This window comes from Tachysurus vachellii, chromosome 16 (assembly GCF_030014155.1).
Source record: "Tachysurus vachellii isolate PV-2020 chromosome 16, HZAU_Pvac_v1, whole genome shotgun sequence".
In the NCBI taxonomy this organism is placed as follows: Eukaryota; Metazoa; Chordata; class Actinopteri; order Siluriformes; family Bagridae; genus Tachysurus; species Tachysurus vachellii.
This window is the reverse complement of record NC_083475.1, coordinates 20156697-20167374: the sequence shown is the minus strand read 5'-3', so window position 1 is coordinate 20167374 and position 10678 is coordinate 20156697.

The window sequence follows — 10678 nt, the reverse complement described above, 5'->3', positions numbered from 1 at the left end:
GACTAAAACTAAAAGACATTTGGCACAAGACTAAGACTAAATTAAAAATAGGTGACGAAATTAACACTAATTGTCAGGAAAGTTGTTGGTCTGCATCCGCATCTGTGGGTAATGAATCTAAAGAGTATTGAATGAATTGGTCAACAAATGTAATCAGCTGGTTTCTAGTTAGTATGTCTTTTAATTATATAGTTATAAGATCTATAGTCATAATTTAGTTAATGGACATTCACTAAATTGGTGGATTCAGCAGGTTAGTGTGTGTCAGCAATTTAAACCATAGAGGAAATGGTCAATATCTTTTTTACTTATTTACATTATTTCTTTTTTATTGTAAAGGGCTGGGGCTCTTAGGGATGATGTTATATTTTATTACAATTTTATCAGATTATCTGTATTGACCAATCAAATGAAGTCTATTTGGGTTTGAGAATATTGTAGACAAAACTAGTTAAAAAAAAAAATAATAAACTAACAATTATGTTTTTAAATTAATATTGTGCTCATTTTATTCATTAATGTCTTGGTGCATATTGATCTGGTAAAATAAAAAAATACATTGTTAAAAAACAATAGTTGTTTTTTTTTCATTGCACATTTGTCAGTGAAACATCAATGCGGTGTTTTAACATCAATCAGCTGTTATTCACTCACTCATCTTCTACCGCTTATCCGAACTACCTCGGGTCACGGGGAGCCTGTGCCTATCTCAGGCGTCATTGGGCATCAAGGCAGGATACACCCTGGACGGAATGCCAACCCATCACAGGGTGCACACACACACACACACTCTCATTCACTCAATCACACACTACGGACAATTTTCCAGAGATGCCAATAAACCTACCATACATGTCTTTGGACTGGGGGAGGAAACCGGAGTACCCGGAGGAAACCCCCGAGGCACGGGGAGAACATGCAAACTCCACACACACAAGGTGGAGGCGGGAATCGAACCCCCAACCCTGGAGGTGTGAGGTGAACGTGCTAACCACTAAGCCACCGTGCCCCCCCTGAAGCAGGACCCAAGTGTGCAAATTCTATACATCTTCACCAGAGACTGTAGCATAGGTCATGGCACAGGCAGGCAAAAACAGGCAGCAATAATCCATAACCATAATCGGGAATATAGAAACAATCAAAAACCCAGAAAGTCACATTACCTACAGTACACAAAACATAGGAAACACATATGCATGGATGTCCTGAAACAAAAAACAAACAAACCACAAGGTCAGAAGTAGATAAGACACCTTTATACTGATCCTTGCTGAGGTTTACTTTTTTGAGTGACCTCCGGAAGTTCTTTGACATCTGGACACCCAGGAACTTAAAACTTGGTGCACTCACTACCATAAATTCCATCAATTCATATTATAGCAAGAGTTTTGCCACCTTTTTCAAGTCAATGATGAGCTCTTTGGCCTTGCTGCTCTTGAAAGCCATAATGTTTTCTTAGCAACACATAGTTATTAGAGCTCCTGCATATTTTAAAAAATGTGTTTGTGTTGTATGGCAGGAATGCAGTCACAGATGAAGGAGGAGTACAAATTAAGGCCTGAGGGTCACCAGAATTAAGGGTCAGAATAGATGATCACTATGATTCTGACTGACTGGGAGTGGTCACACAGATAGTCCAGGATCCAAATCGTGGAGCTTGGATACCAGCTTGCATGGGATTATTGTGTTGAATGCTGTGCCATAGTCAGTGAACAGGACGGGTGGGTCCTCTGCAGATCTGCTATGTAGGTCTGGTATGCATACTGGTGTTGGTCATGGTTTTTTTTTTGGCACGGTGCTTTCGATATGTGTCCACTCCAGTTTTTCAAAGCACTTCATTATAATTCAGGAGATGGCAACTTGCCAAATGTCACTGAGGCTTTTGTCAGCTGTTTCTTTAGGCACTGGTACAATGATGGCTGTTTAAAACATTTGTGGACAATAGCCTTTGAACACATCTGCCAGATAAGCTACATAGTCCTCAAGTATTAGTCAAAGAATTCTGTGCCTGCTGATTTTCCAGAGTTTGTCTCACTTTCATCTCCTGCTGTGGATCTCCATTGAAATAAAAGAGTCTGTTCTTGTTGGCTGGGTTCTTGTGGTTGGTTCTTTGTTGTCTTTTTCAAAATGAGCAAAGAACCTGGAGAGCTGCTCGGCTAGTCTGGAGTTATTATTTAGTTAGTGTTTGATGTTGTTCTGTTGATGATAGACTGGATACCTGGCCATTCGTTCTATAGGTCGTTGTTGTCGTTTTTTAAGTTGGTCCTGGTGACACTGTAAGTTCTAAACCTGTACTGTATGCTGCACCTCACACTCTCAGCAGATGGTCTTGTTGGGGAAAACCAAGCTACATTTACAGGCTGCATTTATGTAGTCAGAACAGTATTCAAACCGACCCGCACCAATCACAAGACAGGGCAGAGATCATCTATAAATCAAAACAAGACTTACTGTACATGATAATGTATACAAAGATGTACTTAGAGACACAAAACTTTAGCACAGAGAGAGAAATCCCATGATAGAATTCAGCAGAAGAAACTGCAGGACAGGGAGGCCACGTAGAAGACCTCAAATTGTTCAGAATGGGTTCGTCTTGGCCAGACGCTGCTTGTAGGTCTTGGCTGCCCCCCTTAACCTGACACGGACAATTAGCTGGAGGGCCGCCACCATTTAAAACAAAATTCCAGAGGAAGCACTTCTCTAGATATCATGAACATGTTTGTTCAGGCCTGGGTGTCCTTAAGCAACCAGGTTTGATAACATAATCCTCACTTCTCATCTGGCTTGTGGTCTCTAACCGTCTTATATCAATAGTATTGCTTTTCATTTTGAAAAATAGATCAGTCAGAAAGGTGTTAAATGCTAATGTCTGTCCCAATGAAAAAGCCACAATACACTGACACACACAGACACACACACACACGCACATTCACACAAACACACACAGATACACTCACACAGACACACACACACACTTAGACACACTCATACAGACACACACATAAACACACAGACACACTCATACAGACACACACATAAACACACAGACACACTCATACAGACACAGACACACACAGAGACACAAAGACAGACACACACACAGACACTCACAAAGACACACACAGACACACACACAGAGACACAGACACACTCACAGACACAAACACACACACACACACTCAGACACACACAGACACTCACACAGACACTCACACAGACACACACACACACAGACACTCACACAGACACAGACACTCACACAGACACACACACAGACACAGACACACTCACACAGACACACTCACACACTCACACATACAGACACACACAGACACACTCACACAGACACAAACACACACACACACTCAGACACACACAGAGACACTAACACACACACTTAGACACACACATAAACACACTGACACATTCACACAGACACAGACACACACACACACAGAGACACTCACACACACAGACACACACACAGAGACACAGACACACTCACAGACACACACACACACACACAGACACTCACACAGACACACACACACACAGACACTCACACAGACACAGACACTCACACAGACACACACACAGACACAGACACACTCACACAGACACACTCACACACTCACACATACAGACACACACAGACACACTCACACAGACACAAACACACACACACTCAGACACACACAGAGACACTAACACACACACTTAGACACACACATAAACACACTGACACATTCACACAGACACACACACACAGAGACACACACACACAGAGACACAGACACAAACACACACACTCAGACACACACAGAGACACTAACACACACACTTAGACACACACATAAACACACAGACACACTCATACAGACACACACACACACTCAGACACACACAGACACATTCACACAGACACACTCGCACAGACACACAGAGACACACACACAGAGACACAGAGACACACACACACAGACACAAACACACACAGACACACTCGCACACACACACACACACAGAGACACACACACACATTCTCTGTTTTATCAGAAACCGATGTTCAGTTTTCTAGAAGAAGACACATACCTTAAATACAACTTCAAATGATACAGCACTGGGTCTGTGAACCATAAATGGCAGGTCCTAAGTGGCACAAACGATCTGGGACACAAAAAAGGTGAGGTGTCTTACAACATATAACACTACGTACAGTATCTAGCACCAAAATAACAACAACAAAAAAAAAACTACAAATATTAGTTGTATTGTACGTTTTTGATAGTCGAATCAAGTAAGTCTGAACCCAACCAACACTATGGGGGGCCTCAGACTGCAGCAAACACATGGAGTATGAAACCCACCCATTCTGCCACATCATGTTCACTTCATACCTTACAAAAGTGGAAAAAGATCATTTCACTCAGACATCCTCAAGACGACTAAACCCTTTATGTGTGAAAGCACCCATAATTCCTGCGAGTGTCCAGTTCTGTACTTACTGTACACTCATTCCTGCTCCGATGTACAGTATGTGCCAGTAATCATGAGGATCTGATTCGTCCCAAGCTTACAATGTGGTAGGTCAGGAAAAGAATTGACCAGATATTTATGTTTTAAAAATGCTGTCCATCATTTAAGTTGTGAGGAAATCTTTTAACATACAGTATGGGGAGGGTGAGAGGGTGTTAACTGGTGCGTTCAAGGGGTTCATTCATTTAGTTCATTCATCGCTCTAAAATAATGATCCAGCACTTTGGTGGCATAAAAACAAGAACATGTGTGACTTTATTTAACTGAACACAAGCTATTCAGGAACAGTAAGATAGTTAGTAGAGTAGTTTCCAGATGTGCTTCATGATTTTGTGAGATCAAAGCAGAACTATGACTTTGAGGAAGATTTTTATTTCCTGTAAAACAAACAAAGCTGAAACACGAGAGCTTGTAGGGAACCTTCATGGCAGTGAGGTGGCTTTTGTTTCTGTGGAGTGTTGCATCTCTTGGCAGCACAGTGCAATGTGTAACTGGCTCAGTGTTACTGACTGGCTCAGTGAAAAGAGTGAAGGAAAGGCCTTTCTCCAGGCGGAGACTTTCCCCTGGTCCAGGACTGACAGAGGAGCCTGACAGAGGGCCCATTGTGTACCGGGGACCAGTAGATCTACACATGAAAGCGGCACATGCCTTACTTTCACCCCAGTAAAAAAAATAAGACAAATATCTCAAACTTAACTCTTATTCTCTTATCCAGCAAAAAAAGCAGAACGCTCAGGGGGGGCATCTTTTTGTGTATTTTGTTTCCACAGCAGGTTCTTCCTTTTCATGTGTGTGTATATGCATATGTGTGTGTGTGTGTGTGTGTGTGTGTGTGCCATGGTGTGGGCTGGGTGCTGCTGCTCTTGCAGATATGACCAAAACCATTCGCTCCCCTTTGCTCGGCCTCAGTGCCTACCTTCGCATACACACTGCAGGTAGAGCACCCGGGGTCTAGCAGCGCATGCACACACGCACGCATTCACACACACACACACACACACACATACTCACACATCCCCATACACGACAATATACAAACGCACACGTATACACACCCATACCTCTTCTCAAAGCCGCCGCGAGAGCCCCGTTACTTTGGGAAGGCCCACCAGCCCTGTGCATGTCCAAGCTGAAGTGCAGGACCATCAGGAAAAGCGTGAGACAGAGGTAAGTGTTCTGTCAAACTTATTTTTTTACGCTAGTGCTATTTAATTTTAAAAAAAAGGGTAAAGTTGTTCACTCTTCTTGTTCTTTTAGACTTAATTATAAAGGTACGTCAGTTTATGCACCTTATGCCTGCTGTCCCAATACACACCTGAGGGAAATTATAGTTCTGTATTAGGCCTTGGATTAATGTAATCTGGTGTTTTAGAAAAGGTTTGCAATGTTATTTCATATCAGAATGCAGTTAGTATTTGTCAACAGTCATTCTGAAGCTTGAATACCAACAGAATATGAAAACGTCACCTGATTGAAGGGCTAGCATGTGGTTTAATAACGGATCATGAAGAAAACCGATGCACCGGATTGTTGAATATGTGCAAAGATGTTCATTCAAAGTAAAATGAGTCAATAACACTGAACAAAAAAATCGTTTAGCATGTTTTCTAGTTATTATACTGCACAGAATTTGTGCAAACAGACTCGTCGACTGGCGACGGAGCGCTCATGTCGTTGTGTGATCGGCAGAGGAATTTGTAAAATCTATGAATATCAAGAGCTCGATCTAGAGCCAAGGAAAACACATGCATATATCCATGCTGAGCACACTAAACACACTCATGGGAGTGTATCAAAGCCCAGCTGTGTGTGAAGCACAGTCTCTCTTTCAGTGTGTCCTTTCTGAGTTCTGATGCTTTCAGAAACAGGACACAGAAAAGCCTCGCTCTCCCTGCAGAGGTGCAGACCAAATGATCCTGCGCTTCTGCCACGTCCTAAACGAATCCTCACTCACTGCTTTTTTTTTTTGTTTGTTTAATACTAATCTTTTCCAGTGGGTACCGTCTTGAATTTAATATATAATCACAAACCCAAAAGTGTAAAAATAGCGAGTAAAAATTGGCAACTTGACTGAAAGATTTGTATGTCTATCTATTAGAGTTACAGTCATGAGTCAATGAGTCCATGGGATTTTTTTCCTCCTGTCTGCTCTCAGCTGCCATCCTGTCCACAACCCCTGGTGGAATTTCGAATATGAGTGCAGAGACAGATTGGGATATGTACTTATAAAGAAGCTCTGTCGAAGCTTTTTTACTCTCTCGCTTCAACACACACGCACACACACACACACACATTCCCCTTTAACCAAACTTTCTCCGTCTCACCTTGAGGACCAGAACTTCATCCAAATCCATGTGCCCTCTTTCTGTGCTCACGTCTCTCCTTTCTCACCTCTTCTTGACCACTCAGTTCTTCTCTGATTAGAAGTTCCTCAGATGAAGAACTCTCCGTTTCCTGTCTCTCAAAACCAGGCCTCGTCCATGATCTTACACTTTAAAAGACAGAGGATAATATATGTAACACATACAGTATATGCCCAATTATAAGCTAGCTAAAAGTCAACTATGACACCATATAACAGTTTATTCTATTTCTCAATTCCATTCATTGATTATATTCGTTCATTCATTCATTTTCTACCGCTTATCCGAACTACCTCGGGTCACAGGGAGCCTGTGCCTATCTCAGGCGTCATTGGGCATCAAGGCAGGATACACCCTGGACGGAGTGCCAACCCATCGCAGGGCACACACACAGACTCTCATTCACTCACACACTACGGACAATTTTCCAGAGATGCCAATCAACCTACCATGCATGTCTTTGGACCGGGGGAGGAAACCGGAGTACCCGGAGGAAACCCCCGAGGCACGGGGAGAACATGCAAACTCCACACACACAAGGCGGAGGTGGGAATCGAACCCCCAACCCTGGAGGTGTGAGGCGAACGTGCTAACCACTAAGCCACCGTGCCCCCAAATTGATTATATAACTAAGTAATTTTTTTTATTATTATTTAAACCAAAGTTTCACAGTTTATTCTGTATTGCTGTTCAGTCTCGTATTCTGATCGGTCAGGAGGTGTTAATTTTCTATAACAGCTGAAGTCTAGCAGCTTGTTCTAATGTGTCACTCTTTCTATAGTAACATCTCACATAGGTCATTGTATGACTTTCACTCTTCGTTATTTATTGTTTAAACACATTCTTATTCATGGAGAAATGGGATTAGACATTCAGGCCTACTGTAGTCAGCAAAATACGGTCAAGGTCTCGTGATGCGGCACAATTCTGGATTTTAAATGATGTCTGTTTTAATGCACTGATTCATTTCTATCCACAACAATACAATAAGTACAAAACAAGAAAAACAGCTCACTGCCAGACAACTGCACTTAAGCCCACACCACACTTCTGCTTATTCACTTTGGTCACTGGATGAATAATGACTGCTGTTTGATCTTCTTCCTGTGGTGCAGTTTTATGCTTTAGAACTCAGGCTCATCTGACTGTCAGCATTTTCTTACTGACCCACTAAGAAATGTAGATTTATGAATTTATTAAAAAAAAAAAAAAAAAAAAAAAAACACCAGTGCACGTAAGGACAGGCTCGTGGATTTGATCTCAGGATTAATCAGACCAACAGAATGAAAATATCTATTATAGATCAGAAGACCGTGCCGATGAACGCTCGACTCTGATTGGTCAGTAGGTATTCATTCGTTCATCTTCTACCGCTTATCCGAACTACCTCGGGTCACGGGGAGCCTGTGCCTATTTCAGGCGTCATTGGGCATCAAGGCAGGATACACCCTGGACGGAGTGCCAACCCATCGCAGGGCACACACACACACTCTCATTCACTCACACAATCACACACTACAGACAATTTTCCAGAGATGCCAATCAACCTACCATGCATGTCTTTGGACCAGGGGAGGAAACCGGAGTACCCGGAGGAAACCTCCGAGGCACGGGGAGAACATGCAAACTCCACACACACAAGGCGGAGGCGGGAATCGAACCCCCAACCCTGGAGGTGTGAGGCGAACATGCTAACCACTAAGGGTCAGGAGGTGTGTTCTTTATAAAATGTTATCGGTTCTGTAGTAACTCACGCGGTTACTCGGTTATTCTATTGTTGTCTCAGAGCCAGAACAAATAGACTGAAAAATAGCTTCTTTCCCGTGGCTGTTTCTGCACTGAACAGCAGATATGGTGTTAACAATCACCACTGCACTGTCACTTTTCTTCTGTGTTTTGCACTATTTGGCACCACTTTAAAACCATGCTTCCTTGCTCTACCCAAAAACACAAAAATCATTACACACTGTATGTCCTTCCATATTTATTGTTTATTCTGTGTATATCAGAATGTCAGGCGGAATCCTCGTATCTCCAAAACCGTTATTTTTCAGGAAATTATCTTATCTTAACCCTGCAGTGCACAGGGTTTAGTCCTCGTTACAGTGGATTGTCTTGCGCTAAATTCCTGTTCTCAGATGAGCACCAGAACTAGCGGGGGTCAAGATTTTTTTTTTCTTTGAGCCCAGTGTTTTGAAGACATTTACCTCAGAAGACGTGTTGATTCGTTGCGACTCTTCTTGAGGAGAAATATGCCGTGAAGCTCTCCCGCGGAGTGAGGAAGAGGTGGACAGTTGAAGTGTCCAATGGAGTTATGAGATTTGTGCTCAAGCTATTTTCAAGACTTTAGATTGGTTAATAACTTGTAAAAATAACAGACCTACATGGGGACTGACTAATAGCATCGATATGTGAAAAAATATGAAATTGACCAAATTTGGACATACGAGGTTTCCGCCCGACAGCGACGATATATGTATATATATATATATATATATATATATATATATATATATATATATATGTATATATATATCTATACATCTATATATATACATATATATATATATATATATATATATATATATATATATATATAGATATAGATATAGATATAGATGTATATAGATGTATATATTCATAATGACATTCCTTTTGTACGGATATATCTGTCATACCACTTCATACTGTATCATACTTAAATAAAAACCACACTATATATACCCTTATTCAGTTATATGTACATACAGTATTACTACACCTTCTGTATAACCTCATACCCTTATTTATTACACGGTCACTTGTAAATAAGCTATCTACTGTATGCACTTCTGGTTAGATGCTAACTGCATTTCATTGGCTCTGTACATGTACCTTGCACAATGACAATAAAGTCGAATCTAATCTAATCTAATCTAATCTAATCTAATCTAATCTAATTATCATTTGAATGCGTGCGGAATTGTCAAGATGGTGATGTTTATGTAACTTAATTGATAAAACATAAAACATGTCGGATTAAATAACGTAAACAACGAAAGCTGGAAAAAATGATACAAAACAGGATAATCATTTTAATTTGAATTCCACCTAATAGTCGTTTTATTAAAGCAGCTTATTCTACTGTATACTACTGTAGATTTGTCAGTTATTAGAGCGAAACTAATAAGAAAGGTATGTAGGTGTGTCTCCAGGCAGAAGTTAATGAAAGCAGCCCGAGCCTGGATGTCTGGCACTGCCGCTCATGCCCCCGGCTGACTCGGAGTGTCGTGCAGCGTTAGGGTTTAAGGTTTAGGGGTTAAAAGTGTTAGGGTTAGGGGTTAGGTTTATGTTTAGAGGTTCGTGTTAGGGAAAGGGATCTAAGATTAAGGTTTGGGTTTAGGGTTAAGGGTTAAAGGTTAGGATTCAGTACAACAATAAGATTTTATGTATATAAAATATATAACTACAGAATCTATGGTCAAAGCTCTGCTGAAGTGTGTAGCCGATATTGCACTGAAGTTTCAAATGTTTTGAAAATTATCCTAAAGTCATCCATCGTCTGAGTTAAAACGAAGGTTATGTTCAAGTTGAGTTTAGTCACATTTTTATGCTTGATTAAAAACAAACAAACAACAACAAAAAAAAAAAAACAGCTAATTTTTGTGTAGATTTCGGTGATCGAAAAAAATCCTGGAGAAACTAAGTTGCAGTGTAATTATGTGAATCTAATCATTTTTAATCTGGTGAGATGTTTGTATGCCCTCATTCATTCAGCCGTTTCCTTCTGACAGGTG